Genomic DNA, 22,060 nt, shown 5'->3' with positions numbered 1-22,060 from the left:
CTGGACCGTGCCGGAGAGTGAATGCCTGGAGGGGCGTGACTAGGTATTCACCCGATCCGACCAGGGTCGCACGACGGCATACGACGCCAGTGCACCAAGGAGGAACCGAGCAGAGGGACCAGGTGCTACTCCAGGACAGACCCCGGACACGGCTGTTGACCCACACAGGGGAATACAGGAACAGGCTGGTAGGCTGGTACACAGACTGGTGGGTATAGGCAGGCACGACTGGTATGCAGGCAGGCGGGTATGCAGGCAGGGGGGTAAAGACAAGCACAGCTAGAGTGCAGACAGGGAGGCACTAGCAGGTAGGAACACAGGCGGGATAGGACCCAGTACACACCGGGACTCAGGAACAATACAGGCAGAGGGTTACAGGCAAGCACAGCTAGAGTGCAGACAAGGCTGAGCAGGGAGGACAGGGCTCTGTTCACACGGAACAGACAGGAAGGGAAAGACAGAGCCAGATACTCACACAGTACTTGCAGAGACAACAAGCAGGAGTTAGGTACGAGTTCAGACTCTGCAGAAAAAGGAAGGGAACGGACATAGAGGCAAAACAGGTAAAGGACAGGAGAGAGTTCAGACTGGAACTGAGTGTACGGAGGAGACCGACACTGCAGAGGGATACAGGAGCGGGTCTGGGAATACGGCCCCCAGAGAGGCGGAACGAACAGGCAAGGAGCGTGTTCAGACAGGACAGACCAGACACAGGAGCGGGTCTAGGAAATCGGCCACTAAAAGGCGGAACGAACAGGCAAGGAGCGTGTTCAGACAGGACAGACCAGACACAGGAGCGGGTCTAGGAAATCGGCCACTAAAAGGCGGAACGAACAGGCAAGGAGCGTGTTCAGACAGGACAAACCAGACACAGGAGCGGGTCTAGGAAATCGGCCACTAAAAGGCGGAACGAACAGGCAAGGAGCGTGTTCAGACAGGACAGACCAGACACAGGAGCGGGTCTAGGAAATTGGCCACTAGAAGGCGAGAGGAACAGGCTAGGAGCGTGTTCAGACAGGACAGACAAGAGAACACAGAAAGGAGTCAGTTCAGACACGGGAGCTGATACCGAAAAGCAGGAGACATACAGGACTCAGTTCAGACACGGGAACTGATACAAAAAGCAGGAGACAAGAGACGGGACCTGGCACCTTCAGAGTGCAAGCACACACTGAAGGAAACACTATGCTCAGGCAGGGATAGAAGGGAGCTGCTGAGCTATATACCAAGTGACAGACAGCAATAGGCTGAGGACGCACAAGGGGTGTGACCCACAGCAGGTACAAAAGGCAGGAAGTTATCGGGCGCCGCCCTTAAGCAGCAGAAACAGACACAAACAGACAGCATGGAGGGAAGCCAGAGAGACATTCTGGACAGGAGATCAAGTGCGTCTTCTTGCACAGTGGGAGATGGACCACCATGCAAATACGCCGCCAGGTATGTTACACTTTGCTTAGAGAGTCAGATACGTAAGGAGGAGGCATTTCAAAATAGTAAAATAAAATCCACTGGTTTTACTTTTTTCATGCTTGATTCCATCTTTCTTCCTCTTTAGCACTTATAGCAGATTCTTACTCCCACTATTGCACTATCACAGAGACTTAGCAAAGGCCAATTTGATGTTGCATGCATGGCTTTGAACTCAATCTGTCCTATTTCTTTTCTGATTCTTTTAAGTTTCCAGCTCAAGGTTTTATTTTCTGCCCAAGCAATGAATTCTTCAAACATGAAAGTTTAAATCTTCTACCATTCAAGAAGGCTGCTATCAAACGTTGCTTATAGAGTCATATACGTAAGGAGGAGGCATTTCAAAATAGTAAAATAAAATCCACTGGTTTTACTTTTTTCATGCTTGATTCCATCTTTCTTCCTATTTGCACTTATAGCAGATTCTTACTCCGACTATTGCACTATCACAGAGACTTAGCAAAGGCCAATTTGATGTTGCATGCATGGCTTTGAACTCAATCTGTCCTATTTCTTTTCTGATTCTTTTAAGTTTCCAGCTCAAGGTTTTATTTTCTGCCCAAGCAATGAATTCTTCAAACATGAAAGTTTAAATCTTCTACCATTCAAGAAGGCTGCTATCAAACGTTGCTTATAGAGTCATATACGTAAGGAGGAGGCATTTCAAAATAGTAAAATAAAATCCACTGGTTTTACTTTTTTCATGCTTGATTCCATCTTTCTTCCTCTTTGCACTTATAGCAGATTCTTACTCCGACTATTGCACTATCACAGAGACTTAGCAAAGGCCAATTTGATGTTGCATGCATGGCTTTGAACTCAATCTGTCCTATTTTTTTTCTGATTCTTTTAAGTTTCCAGCTCAAGGTTTTATTTTCTGCCCAAGCAATGAATTCTTCAAACATGAAAGTTTAAACCTTCTACCATTCAAGAAGGCTGCTATCAAACCTTGCTTAGAGAGTCAGATACGTAAGGAGGAGGCATTTCAAAATAGTAAAATAAAATCCACTGGTTTTACTTTTTTCATGCTTGATTCCATATTTCTTCCTCTTTAGCACTTATAGCAGATTCTTACTCCCACTATTGCACTATCACAGAGACTTAGCAAAGGCCAATTTGATGCTGCATGCATGGCTTTGAACTCAATCTGTCCTATTTCTTTTCTGATTCTTTTAAGTTTCCAGCTCAAGGTTTTATTTTCTGCCCAAGCAATGAATTCTTCAAACATGAAAGTTTAAATCTTCTACCATTCAAGAAGGCTGCTATCAAACGTTGCTTATAGAGTCATATACGTAAGGAGGAGGCATTTCAAAATAGTAAAATAAAATCCACTGGTTTTACTTTTTTCATGCTTGATTCCATCTTTCTTCCTCTTTAGCACTTATAGCAGATTCTTACTCCGACTATTGCACTATCACAGAGACTTAGCAAAGGCCAATTTGATGTTGTCCCACTATGAGGATAGAAAGCTTCATACTGAGAAGATGAAAAGAAGGCACTGTTGAGATTTGTACTCAGGATCTCCTGTTTACTAGACAGGCGCTTTAATCAACTAAGCCACAGCACCACAAGCTGGTGAGGATGGGAAAGCCAGAGAAGATTTAGTCACTAATCGATAATTTCAAGTGGTTAATTGAGCAAAACAACATTGAGCTTCAGTTCCATTCCACGCACAGCAGAAGCATTGAATAAGATGTCGCTCTCAGTCATGGCAATTAAGAAACCGAGTATTTTTTGAAGAGCATTCTCGAAAAGGACCATGACAAATTTGCAGAATGCGACAGAAGCTGTATCGAGAACAAGGGCTTGGGATTTGAAGTTCCATAATTAAATGATCCATCTTTTATCACAGCTGGAAATTGGGACTTGTTTTGCTTCCCAGTCATGAGACAGAATAGACAGATTGAAAGAATGCCACTGCGGTGCCAAAAGTAGAAACAATTAGGAATGATTGATAAGTTGCTATTAAAACCCTTTGCACTGGTTCATTTCTGATAAGGTTTGTCCTAATCTAACTTTAGACAATAGATACTCTAGGAGATGAGATGAGGCCACACTGCCAAAAGCCTTTATACAATCTTCAGCAAAAACACCCTGACAGCTTAAAATCCTCATGAGATCTTACCTCCTAATTTAAACTTGGTCATGTAGACGATGTGGCCGAGTGGTTAATGAGATGGACTGCTAATCCATTGTGCTCTGCATGCATGGGTTTGAATCCCATCCTCGTCGGTATAATCTGCTTCTTTCCCTTTGACAAGATAGGCTTTCATTTTAAGGCAAAATGGTGTATACTTCAAGCATGAAAGTTGATTCTTTTCTCTTTCAAGAAAGCTGCTATAGTACTATTGTCTGGATTCTACATGTTCATGCAGGCAAGTTGGCTGCGTAGTTAAGATGATACATTAACAATGCAGTTAAGAGATTGAGCTATGCATGCATGGTTTTGAATTCAATCTGTCCTTTTTCTTTTCTGATTCTTTTAAGTTTCCAGCTCAAGGTTTTATTTTCTGCCCAAGCAATGAATTCTTCAAACATGAAAGTTTAAATCTTCTACCATTCAAGAAGGCTGCTATCAAACTTTGCTTAGAGAGTCAGATACGTAAGGAGGAGTCATTTCAAAATAGTAAAATAAAATCCACTGGTTTTACTTTTTTCATGCTTGATTCCATCTTTCTTCCTCTTTAGCACTTATAGCAGATTCTTACTCCCACTATTGCACTATCACAGAGACTTAGCAAAGGCCAATTTGATGTTGCATGCATGGCTTTGAATTCACTCTGTTCTATTTCTTTTCTGATTCTTTTAAGTTTCCAGCTCAAGGTTTTATTTTCTGCCCAAGCAATGAATTCTTCAAACATGAAAGTTTAAATCTTCTACCATTCAAGAAGGCTGCTATCAAACTTTGCTTAGAGAGTCAGATACGTAAGGAGGAGGCATTTCAAAATAGTAAAATAAAATCCACTGGTTTTACTTTTTTCATGCTTGATTCCATCTTTCTTCCTCTTTAGCACTTATAGCAGATTCTTACTCCCACTATTGCACTATCACAGAGACTTAGCAAAGGCCAATTTGATGTTGTCCCACTATGAGGATAGAAAGCTTCATACTGAGAAGATGAAAAGAAGGCACTGCTGAGATTTGAACTCAGGATCTCCTGTTTACTAGACTAGCACTTTAACCAACTAAGCCACAGCACCACAAGCTGGTAGGATGGGAATGCCAGGGAAGATTTAGTCACTAATCGATAATTTCAAGTGGTTAATTGAGCAAAACAACATTGAGCTTCAGTTCCATTCCACGCACAGCAGAAGCATTGAATAAGATGTCGCTCTCAGTCATGGCAATTAAGAAACCGAGTATTTTTTGAAGAGCATTCTCGAAAAGGACCTTGACAAATTTGCAGAATGCGACAGAAGCTGTATCGGCAACAAGGGCTTGGGACTTGAAGTTCCATAATTAAATGATCCATCTTTTATCACAGCTGGAAATTGGGACTTGTTTTGCTTCCCAGTCATGAGACAGAATAGACAGATTGAAAGAATGCCACTGCAGTGCCAAAAGTAGAAACAATTAGGAATGATTGATAAGTTGCTATTAAAACCCTTTGCACTGGTTTATTTCTGATAAGGTTTGTCCTAATCTAACTTTAGACAATAGATACTCTAGGAGATGAGATGAGGCCACACTGCCAAAAGCCTTTATACAATCTTCAGCACAAACTCCCTGACAGCTTAAAAACCTCATGAGATCTTACCTCCTAATTTAAACTTGGTCATGTAGACGAGGTGGCCGAGTGGTTAAGGCGATGGACTTGGTTCGAATCCCATCCTCGTCGGTATAATCTGCTTCTTTGCCTTTGACAAGATTGTCTTTCATTTTTAGGCAAAATGGTGTGTACTTCAAGCATGAAAGTTGATTCTTTTCTCTTTCAAGAAAGCTGCTATAGTCCTATCGTCTGTTTTCTACATGTTCATGCAGGCAAGTTGGCTGCGTAGTTAAGATGATACATTAACAATGCAGTTAAGAGATTGAGCTATGCATGCATGGCTTTGAATTCAATCTGTCCTATTTCTTTTCTGATTCTTTTATGTTTCCAGCTCAAGGTTTTATTTTCTGCCCAAGCAATGAATTCTTCAAACATGAAAGTTTAAATCTTCTACCATTCAAGAAGGCTGCTATCAAACTTTGCTTAGAGAGTCAGATACGTAAGGAGGAGGCATTTCAAAATAGTAAAATAAAATCCACTGGTTTTACTTTTTTCATGCTTGATTCCATCTTTCTTCCTCGTTAGCACTTATAGCAGATTCTTACTCCCACTATTGCACTATCACAGAGACTTAGCAAAGGCCAATTTGATGTTGCATGCATGGCTTTGAATTCAATCTGTCCTATTTCTTTTCTGATTCTTTTAAGTTTCCAGCTCAAGGTTTTATTTTCTGCCCAAGCAATGAATTATTCAAACATGAAAGTTTAAATCTTCTACCATTCAAGAAGGCTGCTATCAAACTTTGCTTAGAGAGTCAGATACGTAAGGAGGAGGCATTTCAAAATAGTAAAATAAAATCCACTGGTTCTACTCTTTTCATGCTTGATTCCATCTTTCTTCCTCTTTAGCACTTATAGCAGATTCTTACTCCCACCATTGCACTATCACAGAGACTTAGCAAAGGCCAATTTGATGTTGTCCCACTATGAGGATAGAAAGCTTCATACTGAGAAGATGAAAAGAAGGCACTGCTGAGATTTGAACTCAGGATCTCCTGTTTACTAGACAAGCACTTTAACCAACTAAGCCACAGCACCACAAGCTGATGTGGATGGGAAAGCCAGGGAAGATTTAGTCACTAATCGATAATTTCAAGTGGTTAATTGAGCAAAACAACATTGAGCTTCAGTTCCATTCCACGCACAGCAGAAGCATTGAATAAGATGTCGCTCTCAGTCATGGCAATTAAGAAACCGAGTATTTTTTGAAGAGCATTCTCGAAAAGGACCATGACAAATTTGCAGAATGCGACAGAAGCTGTATCGAGAACAAGGGCTGGGTATTTGAAGTTCCATAATTAAATGATCCATCTTTTATCACAGCTGGAAATTGGGACTTGTTTTGCTTCCCAGTCAAACCAGGGGAGGAGTCCTGAGGAGATAATTTGCATATTCCCACTGCATTTTGGGGTAAGTGAAGAGTCTCCGCGAGCTCAAAGAACACTGGATTTTGGCTGTTGGAGCTGAAAAGAGGACATCGGTAAACCAGGGGAGGAGTCCTGAGGAGATAATTTGCATATTCCCACTGCATTTTGGGGTAAGTGAAGAGTCTCCGCGAGCTCAAAGAACACTGGATTTTTGCTGTTGGAGCTGAAAAGAGGACATCGGTAAACCAGGGGAGGAGTCCTGAGGAGATAATTTGCATATTCCCACTGCATTTTGGGATAAGTGAAGAGTCTCCGCGAGCTCAAAGAACACTGGATTTTGGCTGTTGGAGCTGAAAAGAGGACATCGGTAAACCAGGGGAGGAGTCCTGAGGAGATAATTTGCATATTCCCACTGCATTTTGGGGTAAGTGAAGAGTCTCCGCGAGCTCAAAGAACACTGGATTTTGGCTGTTGGAGCTGAAAAGAGGACATCGGTAAACCAGGGGAGGAGTCCTGAGGAGATAATTTGCATATTCCCACTGCATTTTGGGGTAAGTGAAGAGTCTCCGCGATCTCAAAGAACACTGGATTTTGGCTGTTGGAGCTGAAAAGAGGACATCGGTAAACCAGGGGAGGAGTCCTGAGGAGATAATTTGCATATTCCCACTGCATTTTGGGGTAAGTGAAGAGTCTCCGCGAGCTCAAAGAACACTGGATTTTGGCTGTTGGAGCTGAAAAGAGGACATCGGTAAACCAGGGGAGGAGTCCTGAGGAGATAATTTGCATATTCCCACTGCATTTTGGGGTAAGTGAAGAGTCTCCGCGAGCTCAAAGAACACTGGATTTTTGCTGTTGGAGCTGAAAAGAGGACATCGGTAAACCAGGGGAGGAGTCCTGAGGAGATAATTTGCATATTCCCACTGCATTTTGGGATAAGTGAAGAGTCTCCGCGAGCTCAAAGAACACTGGATTTTGGCTGTTGGAGCTGAAAAGAGGACATCGGTAAACCAGGGGAGGAGTCCTGAGAAGATAATTTGCATATTCCCACTGCATTTTGGGGTAAGTAAAGAGTCTCCGCGAGCTCAAATAACACTGGATTTTGGCTGTTGGAGCTGAAAAGAGGACATCGGTAAACCAGGGGAGGAGTCCTGAGGAGATAATTTGCATATTCCCACTGCATTTTGGGGTAAGTGAAGAGTCTCCGCGATCTCAAAGAACACTGGATTTTGGCTGTTGGAGCTGAAAAGAGGACATCGGTAAACCAGGGGAGGAGTCCTGAGGAGATAATTTGCATATTCCCACTGCATTTTGGGGTAAGTGAAGAGTCTCCACGAGCTCAAAGAACACTGGATTTTGGCTGTTGGAGCTGAAAAGAGGACATCGGTAAACCAGGGGAGGAGTCCTGAGGAGATAATTTGCATATTCCCACTGCATTTTGGGGTAAGTGAAGAGTCTCCGCGAGCTCAAAGAACACTGGATTTTGGCTGTTGGAGCTGAAAAGAGGACATCGGTAAACCAGGGGAGGAGTCCTGAGGAGATAATTTGCATATTCCCACTGCATTTTGGGGTAAGTGAAGAGTCTCCGCGAGCTCAAAGAACACTGGATTTTGGCTGTTGGAGCTGAAAAGAGGACATCGGTAAACCAGGGGAGGAGTCCTGAGGAGATAATTTGCATATTCCCACTGCATTTTGGGGTAAGTGAAGAGTCTCCGCGAGCTCAAAGAACACTGGATTTTGGCTGTTGGAGCTGAAAAGAGGACATCGGTAAACCGCGCGCCAGTAGGCGCACGCATTTTGAAGCTTTTTTTTTTTTTTTAAGCTTTTTTCACTGTTTTCAGAACATTAACAATAAGAACATGGAAGAGTCCAGGAGCCATTTGGTGAGCTGCATATCCTGCTACATGTTCACAGACTTGCCAGTGGAAAAGCCAAACTTCACATGCCAGAAATGCAAGCTTGTGTCCCTGTTGGAGGAAAAGTTGCGAAATCTAGAACAGAGGTTAACTACCTTGAAAATCATTAAGGAAGGTGAAGAGTTCTTAGACAGAGCAGAATTATCTCTTCATGATTCAGAAAGAGAAGAAATTCGAACTGCACCTGACGAAACAGAGGAATGGAAGCATGTGACCCACTGAAGCAGGAGGATCGAGAGGCAGTCAGCACCCATACTGCTCAGGAACCAGTACCAGGCTCTCACGCAGGAGAACCATGAAGAAATACAGCAAAATAAGACTTTGCCAGCAATGAATAACCTTGTAAGCCCTCAGAATCCTCCTGGATGGAGAAAGAAGAATGTTGTGAAGAAAAAACGGAGAGTGGTGGTCATGGGGGATTCCCTGTTAAGAGGAACAGAGGCCGCTATCTGCAGACCAGACATAACCTCAAGAGAAATGTGCTGTCTTCCAGGAGCAAAAATTAAAGATGTGTCTGACAGGATATCAAGACTCTTCAGACCTACAGATCACTACCCATTCCTGCTAATACATGTGGGGACAAATGACACCGCAAGAAAGGACCTGGAAACCATCTGCAGTGACTTTGAAGACTTAGGCAAGAAAGTGAAAGAATTGGGAGCGCAGGTGGTCTTCTCATCCATCCTCCCAGTGGATGGCCATGGAACAATGAGGTGGAATAAGATTCTACAGGTGAACAACTGGCTACGTCGATGGTGCCGTCAACAAGGATTTGGATTTCTGGATCACGGAATGAATTACCTATACGATGCACTACTTGCTAGAGATGGGGTGCACTTTACGAAGACTGGAAAATATGTATTTGGAAGTCGCCTTGCTACACTCATCAGAAGAGCTTTAAACTAGAACAATGTGGGAAGGGAAGCAAAAGGCCAGAAAAAGCCATACAGCTGACAAATACTATTGAGATCTCTGCTACTGGAAGTGGAAAAGAAGAACAAAGACAAAACAATTTAAATAATAAAAATATGGGAGGAAGAGAAACCAATCACAAACTAAAATGTTTTTATACAAATGCACAAAGCATGGGCAACAAACAAGGAGAATTGGAACTACTAATGCAGGAAAAGGAATATGATGTCATTGGAATCACTGAAACTTGGTGGGACGATACACATGATTGGAATAAAAGGCTAAAAGGATACAACTTATTTGCAAGAAACAGACTTGATAAACGAGGAGGAGGTGTCGCATTGTATGTTAGAAAATCGTATATCTGCACAGAGATTGAAGCTTCAGAGACTGGGAGTTCTGTGGAAACTGTTTGGGTAAGAATACAAGGAGAGAACAACGGAAAGGACACCATTGTAGGCATTTACTACAGGCCACCTGGGCAAGCTGAAGATATGGATGAACTCTTTATGTATCAAATGACCAAGTTCTCCAAAAAATATGACGTAGTGGTCATGGGAGATTTCAACTATCCAGACATTTGTTGGGAATCTCTCTCAAGTAAAACTAACAGGTCAAGCAAATTCTTATACTCTCTTGCTGACAACTTTATCTTCCAAAAGGTAGGGGAGAAAACAAGGGGATCTGCTACTTTGGATCTAATCCTTATAAACAGAGAGGAAATGGTTGAGGAGGTAAAGGTGGCTGGGACCCTAGGAGGCAGCGATCATGCTATTATAGAATTTTGGATAACTAGAGGAGGAAGACATGTGAAGACTCAAACTTCAAGGTTAGATTTTAGAAAGGCAGATTTTAAGAGACTCAGAAAGAGAATAGGAGGGATCCAATGGCTGGATGTCCTTAAGGACAAAAATGTCCAGGAAGGATGGGAAATTTTAAAAATGAGATTCTCAAAGCACAATCGTTAACAATCCCGAAAAGTAGGAAGAATGGGAAGCATTTAAGGAAACCAGGATGGATGAACACAGAACTTAAACACATGCTAAAAAGAAAGAAAGAAATGTTTATTAAATGGAAAGAGGGAGGCATACCTAAAGAAGATTATAATGCAGTCTGCAGATCCTGCAGGGCACGTATCAGGTTAGCTAAAGCTGACAATGAATTAAGGCTTGCAAGAGATGTCAAAAGCAATAAAAAAGGATTTTGGGGGTATGTCAAAAGTAAAAGAAAAGTCAAAGATGCTATAGGATTTTTACAGGATGAAAATGGAGAAATGGTAAGAGAGGATGTTGAGAAGGCCGAACTTTTTAATTCCTATTTTGCATCTGTTTTCTCTCAGAAAGAAAATGTAACATTAACTGATCTTCACTGTCCTTTTAAAGGAATAGAGGAATCCAAGTTATCTGTAAACAGAAAGATTGTGAGGGAATATTTAGCTAACATAAATGAGTTCAAGTCTCCAGGTCCAGATGAATTACACCCCAGAGTACTGAAGGAGATCGTAGAAGAAATTTTAGAACCACTCTCCATAATCTTTGAAAATTCTTGGAGAACAGGAGAAGTCCCAGAAGACTGGAGAAGAGCAAATGTTGTTCCTATCTTCAAAAAGGGGAAGAAGGTGGACCCAGGGACCTATAGGCCGGTGAGTCTGACTTCTATACCAGGAAAGATCTTTGAACAAATTATTAAACAACATGTATGTAAGTACATGGATAAGAATGAAGTGATTAACCAGAGTCAGCATGGGTTTGTAACTAACAAGTCATGTCAGACTAACTTAATTTCCTTCTATGACAGAATCACTGACTGGGTGGATCAGGGAAATGCTGTAGATATAGTATATCTTGACTTCAGCAAAGCATTTGACAAAGTCTCTCACACCATCCTTATTGAAAAAATGACCAAGTATGCAATGGACCAGGCAACTGTTAGGTGGATTCATAACTGGCTTAGTGATCGGACTCAAAGGGTGGTTGTAAATGGCTTCACATCCAGCTGGATGAATGTCTCAAGTGGGGTACCACAGGGCTCCGTCCTGGGACCTGTATTGTTCAACATCTTTATCAATGATTTAGATGAAGGAATTGAGGGTAAACTGATTAAATTTGCTGATGACACAAAGCTAGGAGTGATAGCTAATACTAGAGAAGAGAGAGAGAGGATTCAAAAAGACCTAAATAAACTGGAGCAGTGGGCAGCAACCAACAGAATGGTTTTTAACAGGGAAAAATGCAAAGTACTACATCTGGGCAATAAAAATGAAAAAAGCATATACAGAATGGGAGGAATAGAGCTAAGCAACAGTACATGTGAAAAAGACTTAGGTATACTAATAGATCATAGACTGAACATGAGTCAACAGTGTGATGCAGCAGCAAAAAAGGCAAATACAATTCTGGGATGTATTAACAGAAGCATACAGTCTAGATCACGTGAAGTCATTATCGGTCTTTACTCCTCTTTGGTCAGACCTCATCTGGAATACTGTGTACAGTTTTGGGCACCACATTTTAAAAAAGACATAGACAAACTGGAGCAAGTTCAGAGAAGAGCGACCAGAATGGTGACTGGTCTGCAAACCATGTCCTATGAGGAACGGTTGCAGGATTTGGGAATGTTTAGCTTGCAAAAAAGAAGACTGAGAGGAGACTTAATAGCTGTCTACAAATATGTCAAGGGCTGTCACATTGTAGAAGGATCATCTTTATTCTCATTTGCACAAGGAAAGACTAGAAGCAATGGGATGAAACTAAATGGGAGGAGACACAGATTAGATATTAGAAAAAACTTTTTGACAGTTAGGGTGATTAATGAGTGGAACAGGCTGCCACGAGAGGTGGTGAGTTCCCCTTCAATGGACGTCTTCAAACAGAGGCTGGACAGACATCTGTCTGAGATGATCTAGTGAATCCTGCTTTGAGCAGGGGGTTGGACCAGATGACCCAGGAGGTCCCTTCCAACTCTACCATTCTATGATTCTATGAGACAGAATAGACAGATTGAAAGAATGCCACTGCAGTGCCAAAAGTAGAAACAATTAGGAATGATTGATAAGTTGCTATTAAAACCCTTTGCACTGGTTCATTTCTGATAAGGTTTGTCCTAATCTAACTTTAGACAATAGATACTCTAGGAGATGAGATGAGGCCACACTGCCAAAAGCCTTTATACAATCTTCAGCAAAAACACCCTGACAGCTTAAAATCCTCATGAGATCTTACCTCCTAATTTAAACTTGGTCATGTAGACGAGGTGGCCGAGTGGTTAAGGCGATGGACTGGGTTCCAATCCCATCCTCGTCGGTATAATCTGCTTCTTTGCCTTTGACAAGATTGTCTTTCATTTTTAGGCAAAATGGTGTATACTTCAAGCATGAAAGTTGATTCTTTTCTCTTTCAAGAAAGCTGCTATAGTCCTATCGTCTGGTTTCTACATGTTCATGCAGGCAAGTTGGCTGCGTAGTTAAGATGATACATTAACAATGCAGTTAAGAGATTGAGCTATGCATGCATGGCTTTGAATTCAATCTGTCCTATTTCTTTTCTGATTCTTTTACGTTTCCAGCTCAAGGTTTTATTTTCTGCCCAAGCAATGAATTCTTCAAACATGAAAGTTTAAATCTTCTACCATTCAAGAAGGCTGCTATCAAACTTTGCTTAGAGAGTCAGATACGTAAGGAGGAGGCATTTCAAAATAGTAAAATAAAATCCACTGGTTTTACTTTTTTCATGCCTGATTCCATCTTTCTTCCTCTTTAGCACTTATAGCAGATTCTTACTCCCACTATTGCACTATCACAGAGACTTAGCAAAGGCCAATTTGATGTTGCATGCATGGCTTTCAATTCAATCTGTCCTATTTCTTTTCTGATTCTTTTAAGTTTCCAGCTCAAGGTTTTATTTTCTGCCCAAGCAATGAATTATTCAAACATGAAAGTTTAAATCTTCTACCATTCAAGAAGGCTGCTATCAAACTTTGCTTAGAGAGTCAGATACGTAAGGAGGAGGCATTTCAAAATAGTAAAATAATATCCACTGGTTCTACTCTTTTCATGCTTGATTCCATCTTTCTTCCTCTTTAGCACTTATAGCAGATTCGTACTCCCACTATTGCACTATCACAGAGACTTAGCAAAGGCCAATTTGATGTTGTCCCACTATGAGGATAGAAAGCTTCATACTGAGAAGATGAAAAGAAGGCACTGCTGAGATTTGAACTCAGGATATCCTGTTTACTACACTGGCACTTTAACCAACTAAGCCACAGCACTACAAGCTGGTGAGGACGGGAAAGCCAGGGAAGATTTAGTCACTAATCGATAATTTCAAGTGGTTAATTGAGCAAAACAACATTGAGCTTCAGTTCCATTCCACGCACAGCAGAAGCATTGAATAAGATGTCGCTCTCAGTCATGGCAATTAAGAAACCGAGTATTTTTTGAAGAGCATTCTCGAAAAGGACCATGACAAATTTGCAGAATTCGACAGAAGCTGCATCGAGAACAAGGGCTTGGGATTTGAAGTTCCATAATTAAATGATCCATCTTTTATCACAGCTGGAAATTGGGACTTGTTTTGCTTCCCAGTCATGAGACAGAATAGACAGATTGAAAGAATGAAACTGCAGTGCCAAAAGTAGAAACAATTAGGAATGATTGATAAGCTGCTATTAAAACCCTTTGCACTGGTTTATTTCTGATAAGGTTTGTCCTAATCTAACTTTAGACAATAGATACTCTAGGAGATGAGATGAGGCCACACTGCCAAAAGCCTTTATACAATCTTCAGCAAAAACACCCTGACAGCTTAAAATCCTCATGAGATCTTACCTCCTAATTTAAACTTGGTCATGTAGATGAGGTGGCCGAGTGGTTAAGGCGATGGACTGCTAATCCATTGTGCTCTGCATGCATGGGTTCGAATCCCATCCTCGTCTGTATAATCTGCTTCTTTCACATTGACAAGATTGGCTTTCATTTTTAGGCAAAATAGCATATACTTCAAGCATGAAAGTTGATTATTTTCTCTTTCAAGAAAGCTGCTATAGTCCTATCGTCTGGTTTCTACATGTTCATGCAGGCAAGTTGGCTGCGTAGTTAAGATGATACATTAACAATGCAGTTAAGAGATTGAGCTATGCATGCATGGCTTTGAATTCAATCTGTCCTATTTCTTTTCTGATTCTTTTAAGTTTCCAGCTCAAGGTTTTATTTTCTGCCCAAGCAATGAATTCTTCAAACATGAAAGTTTAAATCTTCTACCATTCAAGAAGGCTGCTATCAAACTTTGCTTAGATAGTCAGATACGTAAGGAGGAGGCATTTCAAAATAGTAAAATAAAATCCACTGGTTTCACTTTTTTCATGCTTGATTCCATCTTTCTTCCTCTTTAGCACTTATAGCAGATTCTTACTCCCACTATTGCACTATCACAGAGACTTAGCAAAGGCCAATTTGATGTTGCATGCATGGCTTTGAATTCAATCTGTCCTATTTCTTTTCTGATTCTTTTAAGTTTCCAGCTCAAGGTTTTATTTTCTGCCCAAGCAATGAATTCTTCAAACATGAAAGTTTAAATCTTCTACCATTCAAGAAGGCTGCTATCAAACTTTGCTTAGAGAGTCAGATACGTAAGGAGGAGGCATTTCAAAATAGTAAAATAAAATCCACTGGTTTTACTTTTTTCATGCTTGATTCCATCTTTCTTCCTCTTTAGCACTTATAGCAGATTCTTACTCCCACTATTGCACTATCACAGAGACTTAGCAAAGGCCAATTTGATGTTGCATGCATGGCTTTGAATTCAATCTGTCCTATTTCTTTTCTGATTCTTTTAAGTTTCCAGCTCAAGGTTTTATTTTCTGCCCAAGCAATGAATTATTCAAACATGAAAGTTTAAATCATCTACCATTCAAGAAGGCTGCTATCAAACTTTGCTTAGAGAGTCAGATACGTAAGGAGGAGGCATTTCAAAATAGTAAAATAAAATCCACTGGTTCTACTCTTTTCATGCTTGATTCCATCTTTTTTCCTCTTTAGCACTTATAGCAGATTCTTACTCATACTATTGCACTATCACAGAGACTTAGCAAAGGCCAATTTGTTGTTGTCCCACTATGAGGATAGAAAGCTTCATACTGAGAAGATGAAAAGAAGGCACTGCTGAGATTTGAACTCAGGATCTCCTGTTTACTAGACAGGCACTTTAACCAACTAAGCCACAGCACCACAAGCTGGTGAGGATGGGAAAGCCAGGGAAGATTTAGTCACTAATCGATAATTTCAAGTGGTTAATTGAGCAAAACAACATTGAGCTTCAGTTCCATTCCACGCACAGCAGAAGCATTGAATAGGATGTCGCTCTCAGTCATGGCAATTAAGAAACCGAGTATTTTTTGAAGAGCATTCTCGAAAAGGACCATGACAAATTTGCAGAATGCGACAGAAGCTGTATCGAGAACAAGGGCTTGGTATTTGAAGTTCCATAATTAAATGATCCATCTTTTATCACAGCTGGAAATTGGGACTTGTTTTGCTTCCCAGTCATGAGACAGAATAGACAGATTGAAAGAATGCCACTGCAGTGCCAAAAGTAGAAACAATTAGGAATGATTGATAAGTTGCTATTAAAACCCTTTGCACTGGTTCATTTCTGATAAGGTTTGTCCTAATCTAACTTTAGACAATAGATACTCTAGGAGATGAGATGAGGCCACACTGCCAAAAGCCTTTATACAATCTTCAGCAAAAACACCCTGACAGCTTAAAATCCTCATGAGATCTTACCTCCTAATTTAAACTTGGTCATGTAGACGAGGTGGCCGAGTGGTTAAGGCGATGGACTGGGTTCGAATCCCATCCTCGTCGGTATAATCTGCTTCTTTGCCTTTGACAAGATTGTCTTTCATTTTTAGGCAAAATGGTGTATACTTCAAGCATGAAAGTTGATTCTTTTCTCTTTCAAGAAAGCTGCTATAGTCCTATCGTCTGGTTTCTACATGTTCATGCAGGCAAGTTGGCTGCGTAGTTAAGATGATACATTAACAATGCAGTTAAGAGATTGAGCTATGCATGCGTGGCTTTGAATTCAATCTGTCCTATTTCTTTTCTGATTCTTTTACGTTTCCAGCTCAAGGTTTTATTTTCTGCCCAAGCAATGAATTCTTCAAACATGAAAGATTAAATCTTCTACCATTCAAGAAGGCTGCTATCAAACTTTGCTTAGAGAGTCAGATACGTAAGGAGGAGGCATTTCAAAATAGTAAAATAAAATCCACTGGTTTTACTTTTTTCATGCTTGATTCCATCTTTCTTCCTCTTTAGCACTTATAGCAGATTCTTACTCCCACTATTGCACTATCACAGAGACTTAGCAAAGGCCAATTTCATGTTGCATGCATGGCTTTGAATTCAATCTGTCCTATTTCTTTTCTGATTCTTTTAAGTTTCCAGCTCAAGGTTTTATTTTCTGCCCAAGCAATGAATTATTCAAACATGAAAGTTTAAATCTTCTACCATTCAAGAAGGCTGCTATCAAACTTTGCTTAGAGAGTCAGATACGTAAGGAGGAGGCATTTCAAAATAGTAAAATAAAATCCACTGGTTCTACTCTTTTCATGCTTGATTCCATCTTACTTCCTCTTTAGCACTTATAGCAGATTCTTACTCCCACTATTGCACTATCACAGAGACTTAGCAAAGGCCAATTTGATGTTGTCCCACTATGAGGATAGAAAGCTTCATACTGAGAATATGAAAAGAAGGCACTGCTGAGATTTGAACTCAGGATCTCCTGTTTACTAAACAGGCACTTTAACCAACTAAACCACAGCACCACAAGCTGGTGAGGATGGGAAAGCCAGGGAAGATTTAGTCACTAATCGATAATTTCAAGTGGTTAATTGAGCAAAACAACATTGAGCTTCAGTTCCATTCCACGCACAGCAGAAGCATTGAATAAGATTTCGCTCTCAGTCATGGCAATTAAGAAACCGAGTATTTTTTGAAGAGCATTCTCGAAAAGGACCATGACAAATTTGCAGAATGCGACAGAAGCTGTATCGAGAACAAGGGCTTGGTATTTGAAGTTCCATAATTAAATGATCCATCTTTTATCACAGCTGGAAATTGGGACTTGTTTTGCTTCCCAGTCATGAGACAGAATAGACAGATTGAAAGAATGCCACTGCAGTGCCAAAAGTAGAAACAATTAGGAATGATTGATAAGTTGCTATTAAAACCCTTTGCACTGGTTTATTTCTGATAAGGTTTGTCCTAATCTAACTTTAGACAATAGATACTCTAGGAGATGAGATGAGGCCACACTGCCAAAAGCCTTTATACAATCTTCAGCAAAAACACCCTGACAGCTTAAAATCCTCATGAGATCTTACCTCCTAATTTAAACTTGATCATGTAGACGAGGTGGCCGAGTGGTTAAGGCGATGGACTGGGTTCGAATCCCATACTCGTCGGTATAGTCTGCTTCTTTGCCTTTGACAAGATTGTCTTTCATTTTTAGGCAAAATGGTGTATACTTCAAGCATGAAAGTTGATTCTTTTCTCTTTCAAGAAAGCTGCTATAGTCCTATCGTCTGGTTTCTACATGTTCATGCAGGCAAGTTGGCTGCGTAGTTAAGATGATACATTAACAATGCAGTTAAGAGATTGAGCTATGCATGTATGGCTTTGAATTCAATCTGTCCTATTTCTTTTCTGATTCTTTTATGTTTCCAGCTCAAGGTTTTATTTTCTGCCCAAGCAATGAATTCTTCAAACATGAAAGTTTAAATCTTCTACCATTCAAGAAGGCTGCTATCAAACTTTGCTTAGAGAGTCAGATACGTAAGGAGGAGGCATTTCAAAATAGTAAAATAAAATCCACTGGTTTTACTTTTTTCATGCTTGATTCCATCTTTCTTCCTCTTTAGCACTTATAGCAGATTCTTACTCCCACTATTGCACTATCACAGAGACTTAGCAAAGGCCAATTTGATGTTGCATGCATGGCTTTGAATTCAATCTGTCCTATTTCTTTTCTGATTCTTTTAAGTTTCCAGCTCAAGGTTTTATTTTCTGCCCAAGCAATGAATTATTCAAACATGAAAGTTTAAATCATCTACCATTCAAGAAGGCTGCTATCAAACTTTGCTTAGAGAGTCAGATACGTAAGGAGGAGGCATTTCAAAATAGTAAAATAAAATACACTGGTTCTACTCTTTTCATGCTTGATTCCATCTTTCTTCCTCTTTAGCACTTATAGCAGATTCTTACTCCCACTATCACAGAGACTTAGCAAAGGCCAACTTGATGTTGTCCCACTATGAGGATAGAAAGCTTCATACTGAGAAGATGAAAAGAAGACACTGCTGAGATTTGAACTCAGGATCTCCTGTTTACTAGACAGGCACTTTAACCAACTAAGCCACAGCACCACAAGCTGGAGAGGATGGGAAAGCCAGGGAAGATTTAGTCACTAATCGATAATTTCAAGTGGTTAATTGAGCAAAACAACATTGAGCTTCAGTTTAATTCCACGCACAGCAGAAACATTGAATAAGATGGCGCTCTCAGTCATGGCAATTAAGAAACTGAGTATTTTTTGAAGAGCATTCTCGAAAAGGACCATGACAAATTTGCAGAATGCGACAGAAGCTGTATCGAGAACAAGGGCTTGGTATTTGAAGTTCCATAATTAAATGATCCATCTTTTATCACAGCTGGAAATTGGGACTTGTTTTGCTTCCCAGTCATGAGACAGAATAGACAGATTGAAAGAATGCCACTGCAGTGCCAAAAGTAGAAACAATTAGGAATGATTGATAAGTTGCTATTAAAACCCTTTGCACTGGTTTATTTCTGATAAGGTTTGTCCTAATCTAACTTTAGACAATAGATACTCTAGGAGATGAGATGAGGCCACACTGCCAAAAGCCTTTATACAATCTTCAGCAAAAACACCCTGACAGCTTAAAATCCTCATGAGATCTTACCTCCTAATTCAAACTTGGTCATGTAGACGAGGTGGCCGAGTGGTTAAGGCGATGGACTGGGTTCGAATCCCATACTCGTCGGTATAGTCTGCTTCTTTGCCTTTGACAAGATTGTCTTTCATTTTTAGGCAAAATGGTGTATACTTCAAGCATGAAAGTTGATTCTTTTCTCTTTCAAGAAAGCTGCTATAGTCCTATCGTCTGGTTTCTACATGTTCATGCAGGCAAGTTGGCTGCGTAGTTAAGATGATACATTAACAATGCAGTTAAGAGATTGAGCTATGCATGCATGGCTTTGAATTCAATCTGTCTTATTTCTTTTCTGATTCTTTTACGTTTCCAGCTCAAGGTTTTATTTTCTGCCCAAGCAATGAATTCTTCAAACATGAAAGTTTAAATCTTCTACCATTCAAGAAGGCTGCTATCAAACTTTGCTTAGAGAGTCAGATACGTAAGGAGGAGGCATTTCAAAATAGTAAAATAAAATCCACTGGTTTTACTTTTTTCATGCTTGATTCCATCTTTCTTCCTCTTTAGCACTTATAGCAGATTCTTACTCCCACTATTGCACTATCACAGAGACTTAGCAAAGGCCAATTTGATGTTGCATGCATGGCTTTGAATTCAATCTGTCCTATTTCTTTTCTGATTCTTTTAAGTTTCCAGCTCAAGGTTTTATTTTCTGCCCAAGCAATGAATTATTCAAACATGAAAGTTTAAATCATCTACCATTCAAGAAGGCTGCTATCAAACTTTGCTTAGAGAGTCAGATACGTAAGGAGGAGGCATTTCAAAATAGTAAAATAAAATACACTGGTTCTACTCTTTTCATGCTTGATTCCATCTTTCTTCCTCTTTAGCACTTATAGCAGATTCTTACTCCCACTATCACAGAGACTTAGCAAAGGCCAACTTGATGTTGTCCCACTATGAGGATAGAAAGCTTCATACTGAGAAGATGAAAAGAAGACACTGCTGAGATTTGAACTCAGGATCTCCTGTTTACTAGACAGGCACTTTAACCAACTAAGCCACAGCACCACAAGCTGGAGAGGATGGGAAAGCCAGGGAAGATTTAGTCACTAATCGATAATTTCAAGTGGTTAATTGAGCAAAACAACATTGAGCTTCAGTTCCATTCCACGCACAGCAGAAACATTGAATAAGATGGCGCTCTCAGTCATGGCAATTAAGAAACTGAGTATTTTTTGAAGAGCATTCTCGAAAAGGACCATGACAAATTTGCAGAATGCGACAGAAGCTGTATCGAGAACAAGGGCTTGGTATTTGAAGTTCCATAATTAAATGATCCATCTTTTATCACAGCTGGAAATTGGGACTTGTTTTGCTTCCCAGTCATGAGACAGAATAGACAGATTGAAAGAATGCCACTGCAGTGCCAAAAGTAGAAACAATTAGGAATGATTGATAAGTTGCTATTAAAACCCTTTGCACTGGTTTATTTCTGATAAGGTTTGTCCTAATCTAACTTTAGACAATAGATACTCTAGGAGATGAGATGAGGCCACACTGCCAAAAGCCTTTATACAATCTTCAGCAAAAACACCCTGACAGCTTAAAATCCTCATGAGATCTTACCTCCTAATTCAAACTTGGTCATGTAGACGAGGTGGCCGAGTGGTTAAGGCGATGGACTGGGTTCGAATCCCATACTTGTCGGTATAGTCTGCTTCTTTGCCTTTGACAAGATTGTCTTTCATTTTTAGGCAAAATGGTGTATACTTCAAGCATGAAAGTTGATTCTTTTCTCTTTCAAGAAAGCTGCTATAGTCCTATCGTCTGGTTTCTACATGTTCATGCAGGCAAGTTGGCTGCGTAGTTAAGATGATACATTAACAATGCAGTTAAGAGATTGAGCTATGCATGCATGGCTTTGAATTCAATCTGTCTTATTTCTTTTCTGATTCTTTTACGTTTCCAGCTCAAGGTTTTATTTTCTGCCCAAGCAATGAATTCTTCAAACATGAAAGTTTAAATCTTCTACCATTCAAGAAGGCTGCTATCAAACTTTACTTAGAGAGTCAGATACGTAAGGAGGAGGCATTTCAAAATAGTAAAATAAAATCCACTGGTTTTAATTTTTTCATGCTTGATTCCATCTTTCTTCCTCTTTAGCATTTATAGCAGATTCTTACTCCCACTATTGCACTATCACAGAGACTTAGCAAAGGCCAATTTGATGTTGCATGCATGGCTTTGAATTCAATCTGTCCTATTTCTTTTCTGATTCTTTTAAGTTTCCAGCTCAAGGTTTTATTTTCTGCCCAAGCAATGAATTATTCAAACATGAAAGTTTAAATCTTCTACCATTCAAGAAGGCTGCTATCAAACTTTGCTTAGAGAGTCAGATACGTAAGGAGGAGGCATTTCAAAATAGTAAAATAAAATCCACTGGTTCTACTCTTTTCATGCTTGATTCCATCTTTCTTCCTCTTTAGCACTTATAGCAGATTCTTACTCCCACTATTGCACTATCACAGAGACTTAGCAAAGGCCAATTTGATGTTGTCCCACTATGAGGATAGAAAGCTTCATACTGAGAAGATGAAAAGAAGGCACTGCTGAGATATGAACTCAAGATCTCCAGTTTACTAGACAGGCACATTAACCAACTAAGCTACA

At 40.3% G+C, this 22,060-nt stretch overlaps 7 non-coding genes across 7 annotated transcripts; 1 reads left to right on the top strand and 6 right to left on the bottom strand.

Moving 5' to 3' along the window:
- Window positions 1-4,593: 4,593 nt before the first annotated feature.
- TRNAT-AGU (transfer RNA threonine (anticodon AGU)) lies at window positions 4,594-4,667 on the bottom strand. Its single transcript has one exon. It is a non-coding gene; the product is annotated as a tRNA-Thr (tRNA).
- A 1,532-nt stretch (window positions 4,668-6,199) lies between these two features.
- TRNAT-AGU (transfer RNA threonine (anticodon AGU)) lies at window positions 6,200-6,273 on the bottom strand. The gene has a single exon. It is a non-coding gene; the product is annotated as a tRNA-Thr (tRNA).
- Window positions 6,274-14,280: 8,007 nt separating this feature from the next.
- TRNAS-GCU (transfer RNA serine (anticodon GCU)) lies at window positions 14,281-14,362 on the top strand. Its single transcript has one exon. It is a non-coding gene; the product is annotated as a tRNA-Ser (tRNA).
- A 1,217-nt stretch (window positions 14,363-15,579) lies between these two features.
- Window positions 15,580-15,653, bottom strand: TRNAT-AGU (transfer RNA threonine (anticodon AGU)). Its single transcript has one exon. It is a non-coding gene; the product is annotated as a tRNA-Thr (tRNA).
- Window positions 15,654-17,186: 1,533 nt separating this feature from the next.
- On the bottom strand, window positions 17,187-17,260 carry TRNAT-AGU (transfer RNA threonine (anticodon AGU)). The gene has a single exon. It is a non-coding gene; the product is annotated as a tRNA-Thr (tRNA).
- A 1,525-nt stretch (window positions 17,261-18,785) lies between these two features.
- On the bottom strand, window positions 18,786-18,859 carry TRNAT-AGU (transfer RNA threonine (anticodon AGU)). The gene has a single exon. It is a non-coding gene; the product is annotated as a tRNA-Thr (tRNA).
- A 1,525-nt stretch (window positions 18,860-20,384) lies between these two features.
- On the bottom strand, window positions 20,385-20,458 carry TRNAT-AGU (transfer RNA threonine (anticodon AGU)). The gene has a single exon. It is a non-coding gene; the product is annotated as a tRNA-Thr (tRNA).
- Between the last annotated feature and the right edge of the window lie 1,602 nt (window positions 20,459-22,060).

The sequence above is a fragment of the Phyllobates terribilis genome, unplaced genomic scaffold, assembly GCF_046119375.1.
Source record: "Phyllobates terribilis strain yellow unplaced genomic scaffold, ASM4611937v1 Scaffold_9__5_contigs__length_417890890, whole genome shotgun sequence".
NCBI lineage: Eukaryota > Metazoa > Chordata > Amphibia > Anura > Dendrobatidae > Phyllobates > Phyllobates terribilis.
This window is presented reverse-complemented; position numbering and strand designations above follow the sequence as displayed.